Here is a 26,970-nt window from a genome sequence, read left to right as displayed (position 1 = left end):
CTTAAGGGTTGTCCTGACTCAAATGCTATCTGCATTCAAATGAAGGCTCTTCCTACTTATGAACAGATCTTATTCTTCTGTCTGTAGTATAAGAAATGTCATTTATTGCCATTTCAAGTGGGAGAATCAGTAAACAATATGGCTTCTCACACAGCAACCTCCTCTAGCAATGCCTGTGTTGTCCTCCCTGTCTTCAATCTTTTTACACTTGTAACTAAACATTTTCAAATGTGAATATTCTATTGTGGGTGGCAGAATCAACAGCCTGATCTTAAGAGCCTCTAATGATTCCATCTTGAATACTTCTTGAACATGGGTTTAGAGAAAGATTATGGGTGCAAGGCATACAGTTCTGAAAAATCCACAGCTCACATATAATCCACAACATATGATCCAGCCCAAGCCACAAAAATACTGAAGCAACAGCAAGTGAGGTGTGAACTGTCCCACTTAGTCTGCATAGAGTCTGTGTGCCAGTATTACAAAGTTCTACATGACTTACTGTGTTCCACTAAGTTGATGCTGAGAGCAGGCACAGCTTGCAGCAGAAGGAGGTGCGTGCTTCACTTTTAGGAAAAAAAAAGCAGTAGTTCTTAGCTGCCCCATCTCCTCACTGAGATCAGTGAACCTCTTTTGGGTGGTAGGAACATTATTCAGCAATGTCTGGAAAGACCTTCGATCCTTGGGCTGAAGACACTTGGGAAGAGCGAAGTGGTGGTGGATGAAAGAACACTCCCCTGTGCTCCTGCTGCACGTCCCTTTGGGTGAGGGGTGATGATGATTCACTGAGGCACTCCAAGGAAGCATGAACTACCATGGCCTGTGCTGTGCTTGTTTTCTGAGGTAAACAGGAAATCTCAGACCTTGGTAATGTCAACTCTGAACTTCTCAGTAGGGCTAAATTCCGTTTGAAAGGAAAAGAGCAGCAGGAATGATCTCTATGTTTAGTTATCTCATGTCTTGTCTTACATCATCCTCTCACGAGTGTGCCAGAAGGGCAAAAGGAGACCTCTGATTGTCGTATAAATGACCTGCATAACAGGCTTTTCCAATTGTTGATATGGCATGTGGAAGACTGAGTGCACTGTGTTCCTCTTCTACCTAATTCTGAGTGATCGAAGAAGAAAATCTTTGTTCTAAATCTGTGGGAACTTGAACTTATGCTTCTCTATCTTCCCAAATGAGCTCTGAATCCAAAGAACTTTCCTGCAAAAATGCTAAGCTGGATCTGAATTTCAGCCTCCTAACTGATTTCTTAATATTCTCACTGGCAAATTGTGCCATTACTTTTGGAATGTCACATACATCTACAGATCTCATCATCAAAACATATTTATATACCAAAATTTTTATCAATCTTTTTATCAAGCAGAACACCCTCTCTGGTTTTGTTTTCCTTGAGCTTTCCCATACAAGTCTTGCTTCTTTTTAAGGTCCATCTTCCACCTACTGGGATAGGAAGTTGTTTTGTCACCCATAGGTCTTGCTTTGAGCCACTGGAAAAATACAAATGTGGGTAAGAAATTTAAAACTGCCCCCCTGAGAGCTCTCTCACCAAATAGTGTTTGTAACTCAAACTGCTCCACCTAAACTGACTCAAAAAGAAAATGGAGTTGTTAAGCACAGTATGTGATTCTCTCCATCTGAGGCTCTCAAGTTCCAAATCTCAGTGCTGGCTTTGGGACAGCACTAGGAATGTTCCAGTAGGGCTGCCTGATTCAGCCCTACTCCACCTTTTGAAGTTGTGGCACCTTGTATTGTGCCTAAATTAAAATATGCTCTTGCATTAAAATAATACACTGAAATCAGCTTCAAAAGCTGTCTCAGAAACTGTCTCCCCTTTGTGACAAATGCACAGTCCCACTCATTTCTTTGCTCCACAAAGTGCTGTCAAACATGTCCAGTCATCCGGCGCTCGCTGCAGCAAAACTGTTCATCTCTCAAAGGCAGTGTTCTCAAAGCCCTTCACAAACCCCACTGGCAGACACCTCCTGCTACCCCCTGCAAGGGAAATGAGTAACACTCATCTAGTCACACAGAGGGAGGTGAAGTAAAACGAGGCAATACAATTTGCCCACTGTCACACAGCAAGCTTGTCTGTAGTGTGAAGCTCCTACCATTCTAACACCTCAGTCCTGGTTTCTAAGCAATAGCCCAAGCTTCCTCTCTATTCACCAGCTCAAACTACTGCAAAGGATTAAGTAGGCACTTAACATCATATTGAACAGGAGCCAAAAGAATTAATTTCACAGGAGAGAAAGAAACCAGCACAAAGAATTCAACAAGTTGGGGGGTGAAGAGCCTGTGTACCGATTAAAAGACAGAAACACTTAACTGCTAAAGCTTGTAGTTGTCAAATCTAGCCCTCCCATACTCCTTCCTCTGCCCTGATTTGTGATACTTCAAAGAGCAAAAAGCCTCTCTACATGAGAGAGAAACTTTCTAGAGAACACAGTGCAAGTCACTTTTGCCCAGTGGTTCACCTCTCCAGGTGCTCTCCTAAAGGAAGTTCCTTTACTGGACAGCAGCCACAGGGAACTGGGCACCTCTCCTTGAGAAAGATGACGTCTGAATCCTGATGCTCTACTACATAGCCTAAACTCTGGTCCCAGAAGAGTATGTCTGTCTCAGAAGCACTATGCTGTGCCTCAGTTAAGTATTACCCTTGCTCTGCCAGGACTGCAGATGCCATGTAACCTGTCACTGGAATAGCAAATGAGCTCACATTAAAAGGCCTTGAACCTGAGCAGCATAAACTTGGTCCTTACAGGCTGAGCAAACCAAGCCATTCATTACAAGTAGCAAAGGTGGCATGAAGTGAACTGGAATGAAATGGTTCACAGCACTAATAAACCACAGGAACAGGAATTAACCTGACCTGTAGTGCTCAGTTGTTACTCTTAAACCAGCTTTACACATATTTTAACCAGTCTCCTCCTTTCCAGAAGAGAACAAAGAACCTCAATAAGACAGTGAGAATCTGAGAATCTCTAGTTATTCAGCAGCACACCAAATAAGCAATACCTTTCTGTTGAAACCACCACTAAAGCTCATCAAAGTGCTGCAACAGCATAAAAATGGGCACAGCAGCACAAAAATGGGCACAGCAGCACGTGGTTAATCATCTGCTTTTATTTTGAGAGTAGAGAAATAGAGCCCCTGATGTCTTCTTATGGAGAAAGAACCTTTTCCTGATTGAGCTAAAAGAAGATCTCTGTGAGAATGCGTAGGTGTCCTTAGGATTATTTCCTCCAGTCTCCAGCCTTCTTAAGCCAAACATTCTCCATCTCTTCTACTATGCTGCAAAAAGCAGATGGCACATATGCTTCAAGAAAACTAGAGATAAATGGTATGTCTAGAACTTGGGTCTATTTCATGGGATCATTAAAAATGTTCACTTTCCCAAGGCACACATTAAGAATTTACTCGAGTCCTCACACCTTGCCTGCTTCCATTCAGGCGGAAAGTATATCAAGAAGTGGGAAGTGAAGCATAAGCAAGATACTTATTTTGGCTTGATATAATGAAATGATCAGATTGAAAAGTTGCAACATGCCCCAACAGGCAACATTAAATCTCTTTTACTATCTGATCATCACTAATAGCTACTGCAAGCAAAGGGGAAAATAAAATGGAAAGCCAGCAAAATCGAAATTTCAGTCAGCCAACAGGAACAAATACCAACAAACTTCCATATAAGCATTTGAGATGTTCTCTCCTTATCACTCAACACAGACAAACAAAATAAAGACCTCACATAATGGAGTTTATCCTCTTTTATGATTGATCCTAACACATATTCCTTTATGTGGATCTTACAGTATGAGGAAAGAACAAGAAAGCAATGGGCCATACCATGCACACAGAATGGAAAGCAGCCTTTTCCCCTCTTCCATGTTGTCCTAGAATTGTACCTTGTCTTTGGTTTTAGGTTTGTGGAGGGGTTAGCTTTTGCAGATTCCCACAGGTGGAAATTCTTCTGCTGAGCCTCCCAGTAGAACGGCCACCTTGCTATAACCGTGCTTGCTCATATGGAATAGCTAGGAATTTTCATTCCATTGCAACTTATGTCATCAATCCTGAGCACCACATCACTGCTGTGCAGGCTTCCTCCTCCTGCAGATTAATCTTGCTGCTTGGCATCAATGGAAGAGCTTTCAGAGTTGAGGAGTACTGGCACACTTGAATATTCAGCTAATCCTCTTTCAAAAGGCATTGTTGCTATTCTTGGAATAATGAGTAGGAAGTTTCCTTGCTCTGTTAATGGGTCCAATTAGAGGCAAAATTATTGAGTTGTTTTCTTACAGCTTGCTCCAAAGATGCCATGACCCACATCACTTCTGGTTGAAGGAAAAGAAGTTAAAGCATTCAAGTTTTTGACTGAATGGCAATTCATTAAACAACAACTTAGTCAAAAATTGCTAGAGTCCAAACATTCTCCTGACAAGAAGTGGGGTTTTGGCCCAGAAGGAACACTAAGAGATTTTTAAATGTTGGTTAACTTTTTTTAATGACCTTCCAATGGAAAATCTAGGAACAAAAAACAGACTGCTGACTCTTAAGCACCACATTTTATTGAAAGATACAGGTTCTCATGAGACTTTATCATACATTGAAAATGTGTGGGTGGTTTCTTAGCCAGTTTTAGTGTTCATAAATATTCTCAAATGGTGCCAGAGGAAGATTACAAGAACTCCTTATGCTTGTGCTCAGTGGAAAGGGATTCTGAATTCTAACTTATCTTCTTGGAGACTAGCCACATCTCCTGTTATTCTGGTAGCACAATTCCATCATCGTGGACTGAGTGCAGTGTTTCCTCCCTCACTGAGTAGCATGATCCATCTTGGCTTACAGTGGCTGAACTTCACCTGAGAAGTTCACTTCCCTGTAAAAGGGTGTTAGAACAGTTCAAAACTACCTGTGCAGACAACACTCTCCTCCTTTCCCTCACCCACCCCATTCTGATGTCTGATGTATTCCATGCCACAGCTGTGGGAAAGACACTGCAGTACTATTCACTGACCTGGGGCACATCATGGTCTTTCTCATCCCATAGTGGTGACCATGGAGGCACATGTGACTGCATTTGTATTGGGGAGGGGGAAATATTAGAAACCTGACTGCTGTAGAAGATGTGGAAGAGATAAAAATTAATGCCTGGATGCTAAAGCTCTGTGTCTTGAGTCCCCAGCCCGTGTGAGTGGCATAGCTGGGCAAAGAAGACAGTGAAGCTACCTTGCCCTCTGTGGCACTACTGATATATTTTGTAAAATTAAGGTAGGGGAGCTGTTTGGAATAAGAATAGGCAATTTTTTAAATACTTCCATTAAACCCCCAAGTGCTTTATAAGGCAGGTAGTGGGGAGAGGTAAACAGAGGGAGTACCATCGCTTAGGTGGGATCTGGCAGTCAGTATGCTGCAGAGCTGAGTATGGAGGAGCTTTGAGCCAGTGATATCCAAATACTTTCTCTTGGAAAATATACTGGAAGATTATTTAAGGATTAAAGTTATTCTGGGAGGATCAAACTGCTCTTTTTCTGTGAGTGTTAATGCAAACCAAGCACCTGAAATGTCCTGGTGACTTTGGAAGACGCAGCCTTTTAAAGTCAGTCAGAGCAGATGGGAACACTGCTGTTCAGATTCCAAATCTGAGATGTGCTGCTGCACCATGAGCTCCTGAGAAGACAGTTTCTTTGCCTTTGAACTGAACTCCCTCTGAAAATAAATGCTCAGGTCAGTAAGCTATTTTGGATAGGAACTAAGAGCTGCCCAGCCTGACTATAGATGGCAGGTAAAGATCCCACACATGACTGCAGCATGTCCTCAAAAACCAACATTTCTTGAAAGATGTCTGGTTTCCTTCAGATTACTTTGCTGTCCTAAAGCAAGTGTAAATGCTGGATTATGTGAGCTCCAAAAAAGTATGTCATTCTACTGCTTTTAGACCATCCATAAGCTTCCATATGATTCTTCATCATTTTGCACTAGTCTTCCTGAACTTCTGACTAAATTGTTGTGGTTGATTGGATTACAAAAAGAGAAATTACTCTTTCATTTGTGTTTGATAGCTTAGTTTCCTTTCACCAGTAGAAATTGCAGCATGAGAAGCCTTTATACAAGAAAAAATGTGAAAACAGGCGCAGGTGGGGGCTCATCTAGTTCAAGACTGGAAGTCAGCAATGTTTTGAGAATAAGATTGGGCATTACTTGTATTGTATTCTTGCCACCTGCAAAGGTATGCTTCTCTCCTTTGAATAAACCTGGAGTGACATCCTTATGTTTGACAAAATTCATAGCAAGGCCATATTCAGGGTGACTGCAGAGCAGACAGACTGTGACAAGTTTTCACTGCAGTTGCTAGACCTCCTTCACTGAGTTGGAAAGTTCTGTTTTGCAGCACGCAGTGGCCCACAGGTAAAGCTTCCTCGGCTGTTAAGGGCAAAGTGAGTCACTGTAGGCACGCAGCTGGATTGAACACTTCCAACAGAAACTGCAGGGGGTGCTGCAGTAAGTGGTAGCCTTCCTTCTGAGTCATCACTGCACCCGTGCCATGGCATGGTGCTGAAATCACTCAAACTCTCAGAAAGACTAAATGGATTTTTGTTGTTGTTATTGTTGCTCCATGCTTGCATGTCTAAACCTGGAGTCTTCTGTCAAGCTCCATTTGGTTAACAAAAATCACTGGGGCCCCAGCTAACAGCCTGGTCTCGGTCAGCCCAACACCTGCACAACAGATTTTGTGGAATAAATGGCAATTCTGACTATAGGGAACTGCTGCTTTCTGTCCCAGAGGCAGCTGTGTCTCAGCAGCAGGTAATGGTCAGTTTGAGTGCTCAGAAATAAAAAGGATTCTGTAAATGGAAATTAATATTCTTCTGGCTTGGAAAAAAAAGTACAATGTCCCTCAGGGCAAGAAGGGAATTCCAGTCTACAGCCATTATTTGATGGAACTGTTTCCAATTACATATTCTCTGAACTCCTTAATTCACAAACTCTTTTTTTTCTAAGGGGAATAGTGCTTCTGAAAAGCCTTGTTAAAGCTGTGTATAGAGGGAGAGAATTTCTTAACTGCCTCAGCTAGTGCTTCAGTGCAACGTGTGAATGCCAAGAGTCCTCTGATAAAGTTCACGCAATTATTGGAAACTAATGACAATTTCATTGCACTGCTGTGTAAGAGCCCCTGTGAAGTGCACACCACAGCCTCTGTCAGGCCATAGAACTGGGATCATAGAGCAAGAGATGTAGAATCCACTGGAATGGTCACGGGCACCTTGAGAGCACATTTGGAGTTGGTGGTGTTGCCCGATTGTGTCAAAGGGACGCTCTGTGGGTGACCTGTGGGGCTGGGCACTGCTGAGGGCCACGTGCAGAAAGAAAATGCATGAGAGACTTTCCTTAGAAAAATTAATTAGCAAAGAGATGGAGGGGTGAGGTGAACTTTCACATGTATGTACAGCTCCATGTTATACTGTTTCAGGAAAACTAATGGTGGCCACCTGGAATGGATAAGATACAAGAGGTTGAAAGGATGTTCTTCACTCAACAGTTCAGTGTCATAGCCTTACATTTTCCTTCATGATCCTTAAAATGGAAAAGACAATTATTTAGGGCCTTCCCTATCACCCACTTCTCCATAACCCAGAGCTGAACTCTTAAACCTCTGAAGGCATGTCTGTAACTAGATTGACTCCTCAGCCTTTAGAAGCTAAATCACAGCTGAGGCCAAGAGGTACTAATGAGATATTAGCAAGCAGAGGAGTGATGGTGTTTTGAATCTCTACAGGGTTGGGGTTTTTCTCCTTTATACAGTACCCCAAATTTCATAGTCTCTATGTAGATATGTAAGATGCAGGCTATCTTAGTCCAGCTCAGTAGGCTGGTCTTTTCATGTGCTAAGTGCTCTGAACAAAATTCTGTGAATGCCTAGGAATACACAGGTTCTTTAATTGTGGGCTGCTGAGGTGTTATGATTGGAGGGAGGAGTTTGTGTGTATGTAAGTCTGTGCCTTTCTTTCTTTTCTTTTTTTCCTGGGAGATTCTAAACTCAAAGCATTTGTCGTATTTTTCCACATCATTTCTCAGCCTACAAGTATTTTCTAATCCTTCTTCTCTCCAGTGGACAGCTTGGCTTGCTTTCCAGGGTCATTGAGTTTGATTTATCACACTTTATTTCTACAGTAATTAAGACTTGTGTAATAGTCTTGATTTCCTTTGCTCTCTTTCTGTGACATTTTCTAGTTCTGGTTTTTGTTTTTTTGGGCTTTTGCTAGAGGCTCCAAGTTTGTTGGAAAGTGTTTTGCTGCCTGCAATGCATACAGAATAAAAGTGCTGTGGATTTTTGTTACTAGATATCTACAGCATGGTTGCCCTTGTCTGCAAGGAACTAGAACCAGTGACTTTGTTACAGCTGGTACTGAGATCTCCAAGGGTCAGAATGAAATCAGGAGATGTCAGTCCTTCATTCCCCTTCCTTTGCCTTTCTCCTGCTTCTAATGGCTCAGAAAGACTGTGGCAGCCTCCATATGCCAAAAAGATCAAGGGAATGGCACTTATATTTATTGTTTGACCTCAGACAAAATAAAAATCCTCTGTCTTTCTGGCTATGTGATATTTTTGACCAATAGGAGATTCACAGGAAGAAAAATCTTCAAAACAAAAAAAGGAAAGGAACAACGTGATGGAAGAATAAGAGGTGGACAGGGTGTGTTATAATGGGTTTTAAGCATCCTAATTCTGCCTTGGCAACTGATAAGATAGGGCTTTTACATCAATCCAAAGAATGTTCCAATGAAAGATAAATTGTTAATAATGAAAGGAAATGGAGGCTACAGTCAGGAAGAAAGGAAAAAAGGGAATTGTACAACCTTACAGAATTGAAATTCAAATGCATCTGGAGGTTGGTCCTTAAAGATGAATCTGGAGGCTCCTGTAGTGATCAGCTCCATATGAAATACCAGGAGCTGTGAGGTAATTGTGAACTTCTGGGATCAAGCAATACTAGCACATTTGAGAATGGGAAACATGCCACAATGACCCATAGCTCTCCACAAAACAACAGTGCTGCATCTGAGAATGGACTGTTTGACATGCAGCAGCAGTACAGCATCTGATCCAGGAGCAGAAACTCTGGGTGACTAAATGCCATCTTGCAGGATGTGCTGAAGCTTTGTGACTCCGGATGGCACACGCCTCTGAAATGTAGTCGAGACCATTAGCTACTATCTCATCTTGTCCTTCCAGCTGTTTGTTGTTTTGCTTTGCTTTGCTTTGTTTAATTAATCCAGCCTTCTGGAGGAGAGGGCCATGCAGCAGTCACTTCAGTGTTTAACTTACTTCATAAAAACAACTGCTGTCAGGCAGCGTTGGGGCTGGAGTGATTACAAGAATCTTTACATAAATCTCTCTCCTGAAACTCATTTTTATTAACAAGTTCTTGTATCAATGTTCTCTTTATTATCTCTCCCTGGGAAGGCTTGCAGTCTGTCTCAAGACCCTCAGTCTGTTAAAGGAGGAGGCAAAACAGAGGCAACTTAGTAAGTATACTTGTATTACAGCAGACTTCACTGTTTCTCTCATGTGCCTCCATGAAGACTTTCCAGGCAAAATAAAGTGTTCTGCTTTTTGCTTCTTTAGCATTTATAAAGGATGCCTTCATATGACACTGTATTTTTAATTTCATACCTCCTTTCCTCTCACAGTTTTTATTGAAACTTACCTCTTTTTCTTCTGTGTCAGATCCTTACTGAAAGGAACCTGGGGCTTTTGGCCTCAACAGTGTGTGTCAGGAAAGAAGCAGGGGATCAGGGATAAAGGTAGGGTAACTCATATTCCATTTTGTGAGGATCTTGATGACGACCATGATTTTCTTTGAGTTTTTTCTTTATTTAAATACTGGAGTGTGGTAGGAAAGAAGTGTGTTGGCTTCATGTGACTTTCCCATTTTTGATTCTGTAATATCCTTTACTGAATTAAACAAAAAGGAGGAAATAGGGTGAGAAAGACTTCATACTCCCAGAGTTTAGAAAATAAAGGTCTGTTGGGGTTCAAAACAACCAGCAAAAAGAAAAAAGGTTTGGAGAAGCATCTTTGTCTCTCTTGTGATAAAACCAGGATGGGCATGAACTCTGAGATATGCTGCAGTGCACAGAACAGCTGCTGTGGCATTGGGACCCATGCCATGTCCATTACTACAGCCAATTGTTCTCCTACAGACAATAGGCACTACTGACTACAGTGCTAACCTCCTCGTTTGCTTATTCAAGATATTTTTTTAGTTAGGATTGCAGTTTGTACTTCTACCATGGCTGAAATAGCTTTTGCTATTAACTGCTCAATCCAGCTACTAAAATTTTAATTAAATATGCATCTGTTGCCTGCAGGTCCACTACAATACCAAGGGCCTCTGCTCTCTCCTCACTTATGCCTCTTCATGGCTGTAGACTTCCACTGGATTGGCTCCATTGCCTTTGATGGTTGCTCTCCATTTGTGTCAAGGTAACCAGAACAGGAATGTTACACTAAGTGTCTAGAAGACACTGGGAACAGACAAAATATGTGAGCAATTTTCTTCTTTAGATCTATAGTTCATTCTGTGAAAAATCTTTTCCGGAGACTGGTTTGGATGCTGTTTGGGAGATGGGTTGATCTATCTTTTCTTGAAAACCTATTCTTACGTAATTAATAATTAAAACAACAACATCAAAAGACTGATCGAGAAAATTGGTTTAGATTCTTCATAGTCAAATCCCCAAACAGTCACACGCACACACACAGAGAAGTCCTGCACATGGAAATTCAGCAAGCCTTTCTACCCAGGAGATTTTCAGCTATCTATGGAATTGTTATGCTTTCTCTACCACTACAATTACAGCTCAGTGAGCGACGTGGGGCATCACAAGTTCTCGGGGGTGCACAGTGTGTGTGCAACATGCAGCTACACAAATGGGTGCAAGCATTCCCTCTCGTGTGCCAGCATTGTGCCACTGAAACAGCATTCCTGTCTTGCAAAGCAGGCCAGAAATATCCTCAGTGGATGGATTTGCTATTATTAACTAGCATACCTATTAGCAAATGAGGCGATTTCTGGCTTGGTGCTAGTGGAAATCATAAGGCTGTAAGGACAAAGAACAGCCTGAACTGTTCAGTGGAAAGGAGTCCCTGAGAAATGGAACTTTATAAAGGACAAGGGAAAGGGAAAGGTCAGTAGGAAGTAATCAACCAATGTTTGCACTCATCATCATGATGGGCAGGATAAAATTGAGATGTCACTTTTCCAGATTCCTATCAAGTTCTCTTTTATCTAAGTTCATAAATATGAAGCTAAAGAGCTTTTCCTGCTACATTTGAGGAACCTCTTTTTTTTTTACTTCATAATTTATATGAATATCAGTGCTTCGGGAAGTGAAAGATTAATGACAACTGTCTGGTGCCAAGCAGAGCACAGGCAGGCTTCCTTTGTGTAGCTCTGCAGTTTCTTCTCACCTGCAGCACCTGCATGAGCACCTGTGCTGCTGCCAGTACACCCAAAACCTGCTAGCCCAAACCTATGCATCCACATAGCTCTGCTGCTGATGCAGAAAGATGTTTATGTTATTGCTCATTATTCCAGTGTGGATTGTCCATGCAGCTCTGCTGATGCATTAGAATCCTGTCTTACTCTTTCTCATGCTATTCCAGTCTTTCTCCTTCACCTATCTCGCCACATGCAGCATCTGCTAGTCCTTTGCACAGCACTCTGACTGAGTTCTGCAGGATCACTTCCTCCAGTTCTCCATGTCTCTTCCTTAAAATGCAGACCTCTCACATTCATCTCAGTTCTGCCCAGTAACTCCAACCTCACAAATGCAGTTCTGGATTTGCGCAGCAGCTCTGCTGAGCAAACTCGCATTTGTCACCTGTGGAAATACCCACATAAAGGGTAGACAAACATCACTAAGCTCACTCTAGTTTATCTTAATCCAAACACATGGGAGCCTACTGGGACTGGGACAAGAGCCACTCTACAGTCACACTGCCATGAGAGATCCCCCCAGTTAGCAGAGGGTAGTGGTAGTAGACAAAATCTACTATTTCAGTTTAAATAGGAGCATCCCCAGTTGTGGAGTTAGTATCAATAAATACATCTCTAAAGTTTGTGTCAAAACAAAGCTGTGGCTGCTGCTGATCTTATTGCACCTGCCACACTACCTACTACAACAGCTCAGAAATGGAGTGGCAAAAAAGGTTGATGTGTCTCTTAGATCCACGGACTGTGGTCTGAGGATTGATACTGAGGAAGGCTATGCTTGATTTTAGTATCATATGTAACTGTGGCTCTTTGTTTTCAGTGTAGAGCAGGAACTGGGCAACAAGCAAATAGTTTTTTGCTTGCCTACTGAGCACTCCCACCAAGTGTTTTTTATACACTTTCAGAAATTTCCCAGATTTTACTTCCTCTTGCTTAGAAGGCTCTATTTAGTTCCTTCCTTCTTAAAGCATGACTTCTTTTTTGCTTACTCAGAGCTTCTTCTAAGCTATCTCTGGGGCATTCTTAGTCCCATGTTCAGAATGTGCTCACTCTTTGAAGCAGAAAACACAGGTCAAAAGAGCTGACTTTCTTTCTGCAGTCATCACCGCACCACTAAACAAAACAATTAAATGTGAAGTTCTTTTAAAAAACTATTGCCAAATATTCCCTTCTGTCATTCCTTATTGATGATTTTGTTAATTCAGTGGGTTTCTGAAACCCATGTAAGTCACCAGCCATAAAAACTGGATGTATGTGACATAAAACACATCTCACTTAAATAGTTCACCCAGAGAGTTGTGTGTGACTATATATAATGTTTTTATACCTTTGAATCCCTCATTCCTTCAGACTCCACTTCTCTGCCAGAGATGTATATCTAGAGGGAAAGGAAAACATTCTCATAGAGATAGAGATGCATCATTCACATGCTACTTCATCCTACCTATTCACTGTTCAGTACATGCAGGCATGCCATGCTCCTTGTCCTCCCAACAGCTTTCTGGGAATCCAGCAGCAGAAACCTTCCTCACAGCCTTGTTCTCAGCAGTGCTGCATTCACATGCAGCCACTGAGGTGTAGCTCTCACCTACGCTGCTCTCACAGCAGAGCTGTAGAATGGAGGGCTTGGGGGAAAGAGAAGTTAAAACTGCAAGTGAGAAAGAAGAACAAGAGTGAACTAAGCAAGGACAAACAGGAGGTGCTGTGTGGAAAGAGCCAGTGAAGTTTGAAGAGGGGCTCCAAGCTCTTTTTCTGGAGGCCAGTTTAATTTTTGCTAGTATCTTTCCAAATGCCACTCTGCCATCAGGAACCACTCAGGTCCTCACTTTTCTTTGTTACTTTAGTGAAAGGCTTAGTAATAGAGAAATGTCGTGAAATAGGTCATATTTTAACTAATTTTTGTGACATACCTCCAACTAGTGCCATACTGGATCCCCAGGGAACAGTTACTAATTGTGCCTCTGGTTAGTGTTCACCTCAGGGAATTCAAAACAGCAGCATATAACACCAGAATGGAGAAATAAAAAAAATGGAGCTGGAAGATAAGAAGTGAGAGTGAGGTCCTGATACTCCAAGGTCCTAAGTCCTTTCAAATTGAGGAAATCAGTATACTCCTACAGTACAAGATGAGGGGGAAAACTAACCAACACAAAGAGCTCCTTGCTGGTAAGAGAAAGAAATTCCAGAAACATCCAAGGCACACTCACATCCTGAAGGCATTCCTTGTTCCAGACCTCCCTTGCTAAATCTGTCGTTAACAAATGCAGCCTAGGTCTGTACTGAATGCACCCCTTGATTGTGGTACAAGTTCTGTAGGAACTCCCAGAGTGTTCCCCCTCTCAAACGTGCACCAGAGTGTGTCAAAGAGTACTTGGGTCTGTAAACCACAGGGGCCTGCCTCAATACGAAATAAAAACCAGCCAGGATGGCAAATCCATATCAAACTGATGTCCCCAGGTAACAGCTAATCAGGATAAGCTAATGAAACTTGTTACCATCAAGCCCTGTACCACAACCAGGAAGGATGGGGGAATACAAATGCTCTTCTCATTACTGGAAATTAAAATGCAGCCCAGAATCCAATTAAGCCACACATATCTGTCATGCAAGAGCTCTCCTTAGGTGAGGCAGGAAAGATCTGAGAGAGCAAGACTGAAACTGCCTGCATGACTTGGTGATTGCATGTACTGCTGTGATTGTGTCAGGGGAGGAGGGGATGGAGGCTGCAGTCCCCACTATGGCTCTGTATTTAACAGAAGAGCAGGGGGAGGGGATATATAGCTGTGGGAAGAAGAAACTGGGTCTTGCTAGGCAGTGTTTTTTGAAGCAGGTACTCTGTCAACTTATTCACATGCACTTCTGTATGTGATAATTACTTTCCGCTTCCCTACGTTGCATGCAGTGCCTGCCTCTGTAGGAGGCCTTTCCTTTGGCTCCCACGAGAGGAGTATTTCTGGTGTCTTCCATGTGCTTCCTGAGCTTTTTCCCATCAAAGCAGACTGAAACAGCAGACTATAGACTCTTAGCCTACCTTCTCTCACTACCCCTCACCATTCTGTGCAACTCACAGCTGGTTCATTGCTGCAAGAAGCAAAACGCCTCCAGCATGCGTACGTGGTTTCTTGCACTGTTTTACACTGACACATTTTCTTGCTGGACTAGCTGCTTTTGCAAACCTTGCTGGGCTTGAATGCAATACACGTTCACAGCCTTGCCAGCCTAAAACCATATGTCTCAATTCCTCCCCAAATTCAATATTCAATTGTATCTCCAGCCTCCGCTGCTCATTCTTTCTAGTATACATAACAGATACCAATCATGAAAAGCTGTTAAGGATTTTTGTCCAAGTTACAGATCTTTAATTGGCCAAAACTTTTTTTGATATCAAGCTGTCCAGGGAGTGAATCAGATTGCAGGATTTAGAGCTATGTTATGTATGCTATAGAAGTGACCTCATAACATTTAACACTTCTTGTCCTGTTTGTCTCCTCCTTTCAAGGCACTGCATCCTACTTGACAGATCAGAGCCCTGGGACATAGGTTTTACTCTCAGCTTTCACTAGTTGGGTGAACTCAAGCAAAACATTTTCCATGTCTTCATTCTCTCCTGTCAAATGAGAACTACCTTTGTAAGAACTGCTAAAGAGTAATGCAGAAAACATTATTATTATTATTATTATTATTATTATTATTGTTGTTGTTGTTGTTGTTGTTGTTGTTGTTGTTGTTGTTGTTGCCTACATTCCCATGGTATTTCTATCATTCATTCTGCAGCAAGATCTTGCCATAGTTAGAGGCGTACTAGAGCTTACATACTTGCTACTTCCTGCACTTTTAGATATTGCTAGGGACATCCAATAGCAATATTTCCCCTGGGAATAAGTGCATTACTTCCTAAAGCACTTAAAAATGTAACATTAATGTGTATATGTGTTCAACTCTTAAATACAGGTGTTTCTGGTGTTAGATCTGAGAGCTGGCCATAGCAGACTGCAATGAAGCCATCTAAAAACTGCAGCAAAAGAATGGCTCTAATTCCTTATATTTTGTATTATCACTTGTGCTTGAAGCAGCAGGATGTAAATCACTTAGTGAGGATTTGCCAGCATCTCAAACCTGTGTCACACAAAAGAAAACAACTTTCCAAGAAGAAGACAATGAACAATGAGGCCTGTTGTCAATTAGGCAAAACCAGTGAGAGGAACGTGAGGACACATTTACTCCAGGATGTGAACAGGGATAACACCTTTGTTCTCTCTGTGTATATCATATGAAGGGTCACAGGTGGCCAAGGTTCCCAACAATTAATCTGAAAAACAGAGGTGTTAATAGCAGGCAGAGACATCCTGAAAATTATGCTACCTGCTGATATACTCCGCTGTCCTCTGCTGGCACTCAAGGTATTTCTTGGAGATCTCCCAAACACTGCCCAGCCAGGTTAAACTGCATTGCTTTATGAGAATAGATAAACCTCCCACCCCACAGTGATGAGAACTAGTCACATATGCTCTGGGCATACAGTAGTGGGCTCCTTCCTTAAGCCCAGGAGTTGCCTACTGGGCTTCAGCCAGTCAGTATCTGTTAAGAATACTGTTCAGTGTGTGCTGTTTATTATCAATTTCTCCCGAGTAAGAGGCTTCATAAAAATAGAACATAAACCCCTGTCATTCTTTCCCTCCCTCAGCTACACCAAAGCATCATTACAGTCGCACATGTAAATGAACCACGCATTCAGAAACTTCACAGCCACTGCAGGATAAGGATATGGAGCTCCTGGCCCTCCTGCATTCTACAGTTTCCACTGGCCCTCTCCCCTTCTCCTTGTAACTTCTCCCCACTGTTGTCCACTCTTCCACTACCTTGCACCTCCCTGCACAGACAACCTTTGCTGAACCCCAAATTATGGCATATCCTCTCTTACGGCTGTTGCAGGAGCTTCAGAGAGCATGCAGAGGTGCACGTTGCTGGGATGTACTCCTGAGGCAACGCTCCAGCCATACTTTCAGGCTTGGGATTTGAACAGTAGGTTAATATAGACTTAAAACCAGCCTGAGGGCTGCCCTTAGCAGAGAATAGAAACACACTATAGATGCTTCTCATCCTCTTCTGCCCCTCTTCCCATTACCAGTGCTTTCTTTCTTCTGCCTACATGTAAAATAACTTGCTGAAAGCAAATGGAGTTTGGCAGAAGTCTGATCCCTATCTCAAAAACTAGTAGAAGCTTTCCTCCACTTTTGGGAGGCCAGATACCTTTAAATATCTGAGACTCAGACTCTTTGCCAACACTTTTTATCCATCAAGGATACAATCTGGTATTCCCTATCTACTTGGCTGTGTAAAAGCCATGGTAAATGAGGTGATAAAGGTGGCATAATAGCTCCAGTCAGAGCATGTCTAGTGAAGAAAATATTTCTGTATTCAGCTTGACAAAGATGAGAAACTCACTCTTTTCTCAGCAGAAACAAGGGACCAGCAGTGGATGTTGCTGTGGTTTAACATGGAGATCAGTAATTTCCCAAATGAATAATAAAGAATTCTTGGGGGAAGCATTACAGCAGTTGACTGTGCCATCCCAAATGACTGTCATGGCAAGTATGAACAGAATCTAACAGGCTAATAGGCTAATAGCTAACTCTAACTACCTCCAGTGGTGGGACAGAAGTCAGTTCAAGAAGATCTGTAACATCAGATGTTATCTCATGTCTCTCAAATGTGAAGCCACCTGGTTAAGTGAGCCACTCAGATTTACAGTTATGTGGGAACAAATTTGGCTCTCAGACCTACCTCGATTGTGAAGCAGTGCAAATTACTGATCAGAGCTGTGCAGTCTGTCTACTTCAGGAGTTTGACTGGATATAGATTTATTAGCACAAAACATTACAGAAGAAAATTACTTGAAGAGAGGTCTTTGGCATGGGAACCAGCAAACGCTCAGAGTGAAGGCAGGAGACTCCTCAGATTCCTAGTTCACATGAAGGTTAGTGGTCCAGTGTGCATGGATATCAGCATGGGCTCTCAGGACAAATCCAGACACTCAGTTACTATGGTGAAGGGGGCCATGCGAGTACCTAGGCAGACACAGGCAATTTACTGGTGTCCTACTGGGAATGGATTTGCAAATTAAAAACAGCAAATTAAAGACAAGGACATTTGTGAGAATTCTGAACTGACTGCAGAGCTGAAACTTCTCCTGGAACTGCCCAAATGAAGCAGAAACAGTATGATTCACAGAGGGGAAAAAGCAAGGAAAGATATGTCAAAGTTTGGTTCCATGACTGAAGTAAAAATAAAGGTAATAATCTCTATAAATCTGGAGACATACTGTCTCCTTTCAAAAATGCTGTCACTTATAAATTCTGTGAAGAACCTTAGGGCCAAAACCATATTGATTCAGGAGGCAGATCCAGGGATGCTCCATTGAGGCAGGGTCCATCCAGGCACTGCAACACTAAGATTCTGGATGCTGAGACAGGAGCAACAGTATCAGAGCAGCTCTCACACTGGAGCAGGATAGGGGGAAGCACTTCAGAGGACTGGCTGGAAATCAACATCATAGAGACAAACAGACTGGCAGCAAGGTCCCATATTTTAATAGAAAGGTTAGAATTTGAAGAAACATCCAAACTACAGCAAAACCTGAAGAAAATCCCAAGCCTCCTCAAGATCTATAATAATTTCAGTGTCAATTTTCTGCTACTCTTGAGAATGATATAGAGGTTTCAGTGTGTTTCAGGAAATAAAAACTAAGCTCTCTAGCAGTAACTGCCTTAGCAGCAGCCCAGGCTCATGCAAATGCTGGCAGGTGGATTGAGATGATCCACCAACTTCATATGCAAAGCCAGGAGGAGCAACAGACTCCATTTGCCTGTGGTAAACATCCACCTGTGTGTCACTGGAATTTCTACAGTAATTAATCAATTCTTTATAACTTTAATATTCCAAGACTTTTAGGAGACTATTGCAAACAGAACACCTGTTCCAAGAAAGGGTCACAGATTTAGACTGGACTGTTGAGGCATTCTGATGTACCGGTGCATTAATTCAGAAAACTATCTAGGACTTTGTCTTTATTGCCTGGGTTCCTAAGCAAAATGTGTTCTTTGTGACCATATAATATTTTCCTTTTTTCCTTCTACGCATCTGTGTCTCTTTCTTTCTCTATGTGTATGTGTGTCTGTGTTGGTTCCTACTTTGTAACTGCAGATCCCACGGAGAGTTTCAACCAAGTTTAACTGAGTTACAGTGATTTCAGAGATACCAACCTCTGACTGAAGTTCCATGGAAACAGCTGGTAGAGTGTAACAGAGAGAACTTTGTAGGTTCTCCAATGAGAAAAAGGCTGCTGAGTTAACTGAAACCATTTCTCCACAGAGAAGTCTCCATGGTAGAGATGGATGTTATAAAAGCCTTGACACCAGGAGAAGCTTAGATCAGAACTCACATCTTGCTAGGCATCAGATGTAACCGTGACACAAATCTTCTGGAAGCCAAGCTTCATTAGTTCTGCAGATCACAGATCCCCTTGTTTTCAGCTAGAAGAGGGCAGGAAGGACAAGGTTTTCCATTTCTTATTTCTTACTCAAAATCACTTCAATTTCATCAAATTGTCCCCTCTTAGATGCAACTAATCATGAAAAATATTGATCCCCTTCTATCGCCCTCAGAAAGTGCAACTTCAGATCACATGAACATAATGGCTGATCAGTGAGCATAATCTTAGCAAAAGCAATAAAAATAATACAATAATACCTGTGTGAGAAGCAGACTGTGTGTGCACAGCACAGAGAAAAGGAAAAAAACATTATCAAACAGAGCAAATGTATCTTTATAACCCTGCAGCAACAAAACTCCTACCACCTTATATTAAAATACCATAAGAAAACATTACAAACATATTACACAAGGAATCAGAATGCAGCTTAATGGTTTTCTCATTTATCACTGTTATCTCTATGAATTGCTATCCATTGCTATCATCAACACTCATTTGCATCAGTGGATGGATGTGTATCTGCGTGTGAGGACAGATCTACAAAATCTGGTACAGATCCTCAGGTGATGTAAATTGTCATGGCTGTACTGACGTCAGTAAAGATGCACTGATTTCCTCCAGCAGATGATTTGCTTGTCTGTATGTAAAAAGCACAGAAGCTAGGTGCTGCTTCAACTTGGCTCTGAGACACTTACTGTAGACAAAAGCTCATGCAAATATATTCTCTTTTCTGTGTGCAAATATACCTATTGCCTTGCTGTACTCACTGAAAGCAAAGACAGGAGCTTTAGGCTGCTTCCTATGCTGGAATTTAGAGAAAGGATCGTTCCTGGTCTACCTGCCCACTCCTGTCTGTAACAATAGATCTCCAACTGCTTTGCTACGGATCTTAAAATACACAGAGATGAAAAGGTCTGTCCAGCATCACAAGTCTGTTAAAAACAAATTTAGGAGGAATTAAAGCCTTATCTTAGGACTTTTAGTTCAATGCTCTAACTGAGATCCTAAACAGAGCCATTGGGCAGAACAAATCCAATAGTCAAGACTCTCATTTTCTCACCTAGGGCTTAACTAAATGAAATTACAAAATCCAGAATACAAGAATATACAGTATATAAGAATAATACTAGGTTTTTTTCAAGATACTCTTCTTTGAAGGAAAAAAGGTTTATATTATTTTTCAAAAGCTATGAAAAGAAAGGGAAAATGGTCACATTTCAGGTTCTCCCTTCATAAATGACTCTTCTCTTTTTTCCCTTTTGTTCTTACATGGTTCAATAGAATGTGGACCAAGTAACAAGCACAGGCTACAGGTAATTTTATAACAAATGAAATATTTTCCATCTGTTAAACAGAGAATTATTTCTGGCTTTCCATAATGTTTTCCTAAGGGACAAACAACAAAAGGTTTCATAACTGAGAACGGAAAAAAGAGAAATAAACCACGGCTGACCTAGGAAAGAAAGAAGAAAATAAGCAACCGAACATGGCATTTATAAGGAAAAATAACAGGAAAGCAGAAGATGAATTAACCCGTCACACAGAAAGACTATGGTGTAGAGACAGTAGCCGTTTTTTATTGTTTCAATGTGCATTCCAAGGCAGAAGGAAAAAAAGATAAAACTGAGAAATTTCTACAGTCTAATATATAAGTTTGTCTAGAGCTACTTTTGTTTGCAGAAATTATTTTATTATGTGAACTTTTTTTTTTCATGAGTAGGCAGACACCATAATTAATAGAAGACCCAACTTCTAGCTGACAGAATCTGGTCTGGAACTAAGGACTAGATGAGTATCCCAAGGCGAGATTTCTCTGACTCTGACTAAAAGTGCAAATAATTTCAAGTATGGCATAGGTGGGAATGCCTACAGTCTACCTCATGTAAGTAGCCACCTTCTGCATCCATAAGTTGTATGAACCATGCCTAGACTGTATATTCCTGTGCACATCATTTAATGAAGGACACGGAAGTAGCAGTCGCTTGCTGCAATCTCAGAAGCAGTGGGCTTCTTTTCCCACTGCTTGTGCTCCAAAGAATGGGACAGCCAGCCCAAGAGTCACCTGGCACTGAAGCCCTGGCAGGAATTCTCAAGGGCATTATTAACACCTACTCATTTGGGACATTTTCCTATAAATACCTCTTCCAAACAGCCATGTGAGAATTCTTTCGCACGCTAACAGTGTTGCCATGTGAGTCCATTGCTCCTAAAGTCTTCTTACAGAGCCTTACCTTGGATCTGCCTGGGAAGTGACACCAAATGGGTCAATACAGAGCATATGGAAGCAAGGTACCCTTGCCACCACAGAAGAGCAGCCTGGTTGCAACAGAACATATAGCTGAGTGACATAAAAATGTCACCATTTTTTATTAAAAGAAGTAAAAATAATGCGTTTGCATCCCTTCTTATTTAAGCATTTTAAAATTCACCTTTTTTGCTGTTACTTTCAGCCCTTGGCTTCTCTTGTTAAATGTTTGCTATGAGTCTTCGTTATTCCAAGTACTGCTCTAATGGGTTCAGGACACAGAAACACAGGAGGTGTCTGTCCAAAGCACTACCAGGCATCGTTTCACACAGATTCCTTCCCTGTTCTTACTTCTTGGTGCTCCCATCCTGTCAGTGAGATTTCCCACACTAGTAATTTCAGCCTTGACACTGTGTTGCTTTGGCTGGGACTTTATACAGCATCATACAGAAGTACTATCCCTGTGGTTGGAAGTCCTCACGCCACCCTTACTCAGCAATTTTATGCCTAGAACTTCATCCTGAACCCTTGCTAAGCCGAGCCCTTTTCCTTCTCTCACTTCATCTGTTATTCTTTAACTATTGTTGTGGATAAATATCTCCATATTTCTCTGCCTGGGATTTTACAGGCCCTGATGTAAATAAGATGCAGGTGTGTTCGTGTTATAAAGTATGCCTTAGCTGCTCACAACATGAATGGAACCAGCATGGACATACCTTTAAGTGGGATATAGTCACAGAGAGTCTACTTTCTGTTTTCCTCTCATTATGCTCTTTATTTCAAAATCATCTAAGCAGGACTTTAACATCTGAGTAGCTATGCCAAAGCAGACCTCTGTCATTTGAAACCCGCTTACAGCACTCGACTCCAAATAACTTCTGCTGCTGAGACAGTACATTGCTAGCAGGGATTTGCAGAACCCAGGGCAGCACCAATGCAACTATTTCTGGTGTGTGAACGCTCAGGGGAGTTAAACCCTGAAATATGCTGGAGGAAATGGGAAAAAATGAAAACAGAGGGCAAAAGTAGCATTCCTTGTGCGCCCATAGTGAAAGGAATAGATATCTGGGGTATATGAGCCATTCAGAGCTGTTCTGGTCTTTTTTTTTTTTTTTTTAATTGTTGGAGGGGTTTTTGTGCTGGTGCAATGCGCAATTATAGCAAAATATGTTAATGGCAAACATAATATTTACAGTTATTGTTAGTATCCATTGAAATCAGTGGGATTTTTTCTAATGCCTTTACCCTGGAGATAATCCATAGAATAGAACATCAACGCATAGTTAAAAAGAAAAATTATGGTAAACAGCACCTTTGCATATGCAATATCTTCATTTTAAAGTTACATAATTGAGCTTTTGAAATTAAAAAAAAAAAAAATGGTCTCAGATCACAACGGCAACTAAGTGACTTTTACATTGTCTTTTAAAACTTGCCTCTTTACTATGGTAAAAAATTCTGTCCTAGACCAATATGAAAATAAAATAAAATAGTTTTCAACCCAATGCAAATCCAAAATGAGCTTTAAGACCTCTGGGAAAATGTGATTTTAGCAAAATTCTTCCAAGAGCTCTAAGAATTTGTTTCGCGTGAGGGGATACCTTGCAGAGCAAACACGGGCTGATAATTTAAAGGCAGTACTTGGATTCATTATGTCATGCCAGACAAATACTGTTTCTATGTCTTATTTTCACTGTTGGTGACACGGTTTAAAGAGGACTTTAATGCCACTTTAATACAGAATGTTTGTAAATTGCACCCATGTCTTTTGATGAAGGGAACTATAATGGATTATTACCTATTATTCTAATTGTATGGATCGAAGCGAGTTTTCCCACTAATGCCTGGGCTCAGAACCTGAAGTCCCTCCATACACAGAGCTCCTACTGAGAGTTTCACTGATAAAAACCAGCAGGATTTGGGTCATTCAGACGTAATCTGCTAAATTCAACCCTGTGGCATTTCCCTGATACTCAGTGAAGGGTACTGGGGATTGGCAAAGAAGGTGGTATTCTGATAAAGAAGGGAAGGAAAATTTACACTCACAGGATTTGCCGACACTTCGGGATGGTCCCTTAGGACAAGAGGCTGCCTAGTAAGGGTGATCTGAGCTATGCTAATTTGGCAACCTGTATTTTTGAAGCAAAACATTCCATGACGAATGACCTTATTTTTTTGTTTTTAAAGCTGTGAGGTGCTTATGCAATAGCTTCCTAAGGTAGAAAGAGACAGATGCCGCGGAATAATAATCAGCCTAATTCTTGCTGAAAATCTCTGCAAGAATCTTCTGACTTTTTCTCTGCTCCTTTCATAGGCAAGCTCAGTACTACCTTTCTCACACAAAGACATGCAGCAACAATTAGAGGCCTCTGCATAACTCAGGAATTCTTCCATTTTTAGAGATGGGCTCGGGTTTGTCCCCTTTTAAAATGTAGGCTTTTTTTTTCTTAAGGCTTTAAAGAAAGAAAAGTTGTCAGTTTAAAAAGAAAAAAAAAAAAGAAAAACAAAAGAAGACTGAAGTTTTCTTTAAAATAAGAGAGATGCTTCAGTTGGTTTTCCTTACGAATCCCTTGTGGAAGACTGCCCCAGCCGACATGAATGAGTCACATGTGTCCAAAAGCTCAGGTCTTCATTTCTTTCCAGAGCTTGAGGTGAGCTGGGCTGCAAAAAACCCTCAAACTTGACTCAAAATGAGTAAAATCCCTGAGCTATGTCTGAGGTGAGAAGGGGCAGTGCAAGTACACTTAAATGTGCTGCCTCAACCTCCCGTTTTGTGAGAGGCAGAGGAAATTCCATTACTGGCACTGCCTGGGTGCTGCTTTAACCCCTGCTTTCAGCCACTGCTTCCCGACATGCTAAAATATCCTTTCTGTTCTGTTTAGAGTGGCCATTTTCTGTAGCGAACAGTCAGTCCTGTACTCTTGGCTAAGTGAAAAAAAAAAAAAATAGATAATGTTGAATTTCAGGGTTTATAACAGAGGGAAAGGCATGTTTAGATGAGGGGAGGAAGGAAGAGAGTGCAGGCACCTGGTCTGTGCAGGTATTAACATATATGTCCCCTGCTGTCAAACAAAAGCAAAAATACAACTCTCAGGTCGGCCAGCTGAATCATAAGGCATATTGGGCATCCTGTCAATAGGTGGTGAAAGACTCCTCACCCTCCATCCAAGTTGCCTGTAAGTTAGATTCTGCAGTCTCTTTGATTTTCTTCTAACAGACAAAAGAGAGGATGAAACCTAGCATATACAATCAGTGGGGGGAAAAAAAGAACCTGCTGGAGTGAGAAATGTTTGGCCTCTCTCACATTTCCTTTTCTATACAAAGATTTTGGTTTGCCTAAGCTATAGAAGGAAACACAAGCAGTCTATTTTAATCTTCCTGAGCGAAGAACGCTGCAGGAATTGCTCTGTTATCCCCAGCAGCAGCCCTGACTTTCCACAAAAAGGCTCCATCCATCCCTCTATCTATCTGTCTACCTATCTGAAATATAAAGATTATCATATGATATACCAGCAATCAGCTGTGTTCTTAATGCACTTCTCTTTGTGCATTTTGGCATGAAGTAAAAAATCTACAGTTCTTCCCCCAGTCAAACCCTACTGCAAAAAGAGCTCAGATAAGAAGGAAGTATTTAGGCTTATGCACAGAAATTGATTCTTCAGCCTGTGTAATGACGTATGTTAAAAACTCTGCTCAGAAGCAAGGAAAGCCCTTGCTGAGACGATGTTTCTAACAGAGCCCTCACTGCAGGGAGTCACTCTTGAAAAAACAATGAGGTTGATTATGCATTTTTATATGGGTTTCTTACTGGTTTGACTTCAGGGACCTAAAGCACGGTATTCTGGATTTACACCAATCAGCATGAGTTCAGCATCTGGCCCTACTTCTTTTTTTAAACTCCAGCTCTTGCATGATGAATAGGAGCCAGATCCTGTAAATGCTTACTACCTGTATTAATACTTGCGTAGCCCACTCACTTCCTTTAAGTTGTGATTGCAAAATTGAGTCTTACAGTGCAGTATTTTAGAAGTAGGGATCTGCCTTTTGGGATTCAAGCATGCCTTGACTGTATTTATTCCTTTAATGGTGTTTCTTTCGATAGTAGTATCTTCACTGATTTTCATAAAATCACGATAGATGCTTAGCTGTTATGAAGTGGTGTAACTCCACTTACACCAGCCGAAAATCCAGCTCCACGTTGTAGCTCTGCTTGTGTGTTCAAAACAAACATAAGAGAGAAGGGTCCCTTTTATTTAAATTGTCAAAAGAGACAAGGAAGATGTTTTGGGCTATACAGTGTGCTGTGTACTTCATTTGTTTGGACATTACTATAACCAAAACAATAGAGATCATTCTACAAAAGACATTTCTATCTAGTTTTACTACTTATATCAGATTCTTTCTTACATAAAAGAAGGCACAGCAGAAACTATGCTCCTTCTCCTAACTTCCCTAACCCTGGCTTTCAACCAGAAAACATTCCCCTGCTTTCAAAGTGCCTAAACAAAGGAAATTACAATACTGACTGCAGTTGCAATTACCAGCTGGTGAACTGATGGTATATACGGAATACATAATCCAACAGAATGTTGCTCTTCAGTAGTAGCCTCTTCCACCACCTATAGTGCTGGAATGCTCGTCCTTGTTTACTATACATGCATGCACACAGATCATTACCAGTATTCAGTACTATTAGTCAAGCTTTCTTCACTGAAGAGCAAAGACCAACAAAAAAATACTTTGTCCTTTTGAAGAGCTGGATCGGTGTCAGGTGCCACTCACAGAAAAATTAAAATAAAATTAAATTAAATTAAAAAAAAAAAAGACAACCCACACACATTTAGGACAGTAAGCACCCTAAATGTCAAAGCTGTGTACAGTATCTGTATCTCTATGAACATACACACATCACGTGCAATATAATGCACCCCTTACATCAGCGCAGGCAGGAAAACCCCAGCTCACTCCAGGGATGACGGGTTTTTCTGACAGATACCAGCGACTTAAGGCAAAGAGAAGCGACCACAACGCCGCTGCTCTTTGCGAGGCTTCTCCCTGCCTGGGCTAAACCGCACTCACTCCTCGTCGATCCAGGACTCGTTCATTTCTGACAGACAACGAAGGCACGATGCCGCGTGTGAGCACCGCGGGCGAGTAGCCCGAGGGGTTTCCCACGGGCCACGGACACTTGTCCACAGAAATGAGCGCGGCGAACCGGGAGGCTGATGCCTCTTGGAAGCAGCATCCTGGCTCCTCGTTGCACTCTGCCTGCTCTCCCCGAGAACGCATCGAGGGAGGGATTCCCCCACCCACCCACACACTGCCTCTCTCCCCGTGCGAGGCTGCAGGGGGGTATAACCCAGTTCCCTCTTGGAGTCGGGCCCGGAACGGCTCCCGCTGCCCCCGCCGCCCCTGCCCGCCCCCTTCCCCTTCGCACTCACTCCGCTCTCCGGCTCAGGACGCCTTTGCCGATGGCCTGGGGGGTCTTGTGCTGGAGCAGCGCGGCGCAGCAGCCCTTCTCCCGGCCGTCCTTGTCCGGGGGGTGCTGGTGTGGCTGCGGCGGGGGGTGCTGGTGCCCGGCCGCCCGCCCGGGCCCCGCCGGCGCCGCTTTGCCCGCGGGCGGCGGCGGCTGAGCCGGGAGCTGTTGGTGGTGCTGAAGCGGGTCGGGCTGGCCCGGCGGCGGCGGGGGCTGCTCGGGCGGGGGGCCTTGGGGTGGCTCGGCGGGGG

At 42.2% G+C, this 26,970-nt stretch overlaps 1 protein-coding gene across 5 annotated transcripts in view; it reads right to left on the bottom strand.

The window, feature by feature from the left end:
* The window catches only part of IQSEC3 (IQ motif and Sec7 domain 3), a 95,362-nt gene extending 68,553 nt beyond the window's left edge, over window positions 1-26,809 (bottom strand). For 2 of the 5 annotated variants that reach the window (XM_017804731.1, XM_017804728.1), the window contains exon 1: window positions 26,685-26,702. The gene's annotated coding sequence lies outside the window, so the exon portion shown is untranslated. Of the gene's footprint in view, window positions 1-26,684 lie in introns of all 5 variants that reach the window. The other 3 variants (XM_017804730.1, XM_017804729.1, XM_017804732.1) reach the window with 2 other exon arrangements.
* Between the last annotated feature and the right edge of the window lie 161 nt (window positions 26,810-26,970).

The sequence above is a fragment of the Lepidothrix coronata genome, unplaced genomic scaffold (genome assembly GCF_001604755.1).
Source record: "Lepidothrix coronata isolate B3197 unplaced genomic scaffold, Lepidothrix_coronata-1.0 Scaffold10, whole genome shotgun sequence".
Taxonomy (NCBI): Eukaryota; Metazoa; Chordata; class Aves; order Passeriformes; family Pipridae; genus Lepidothrix; species Lepidothrix coronata.
This window is presented reverse-complemented; position numbering and strand designations above follow the sequence as displayed.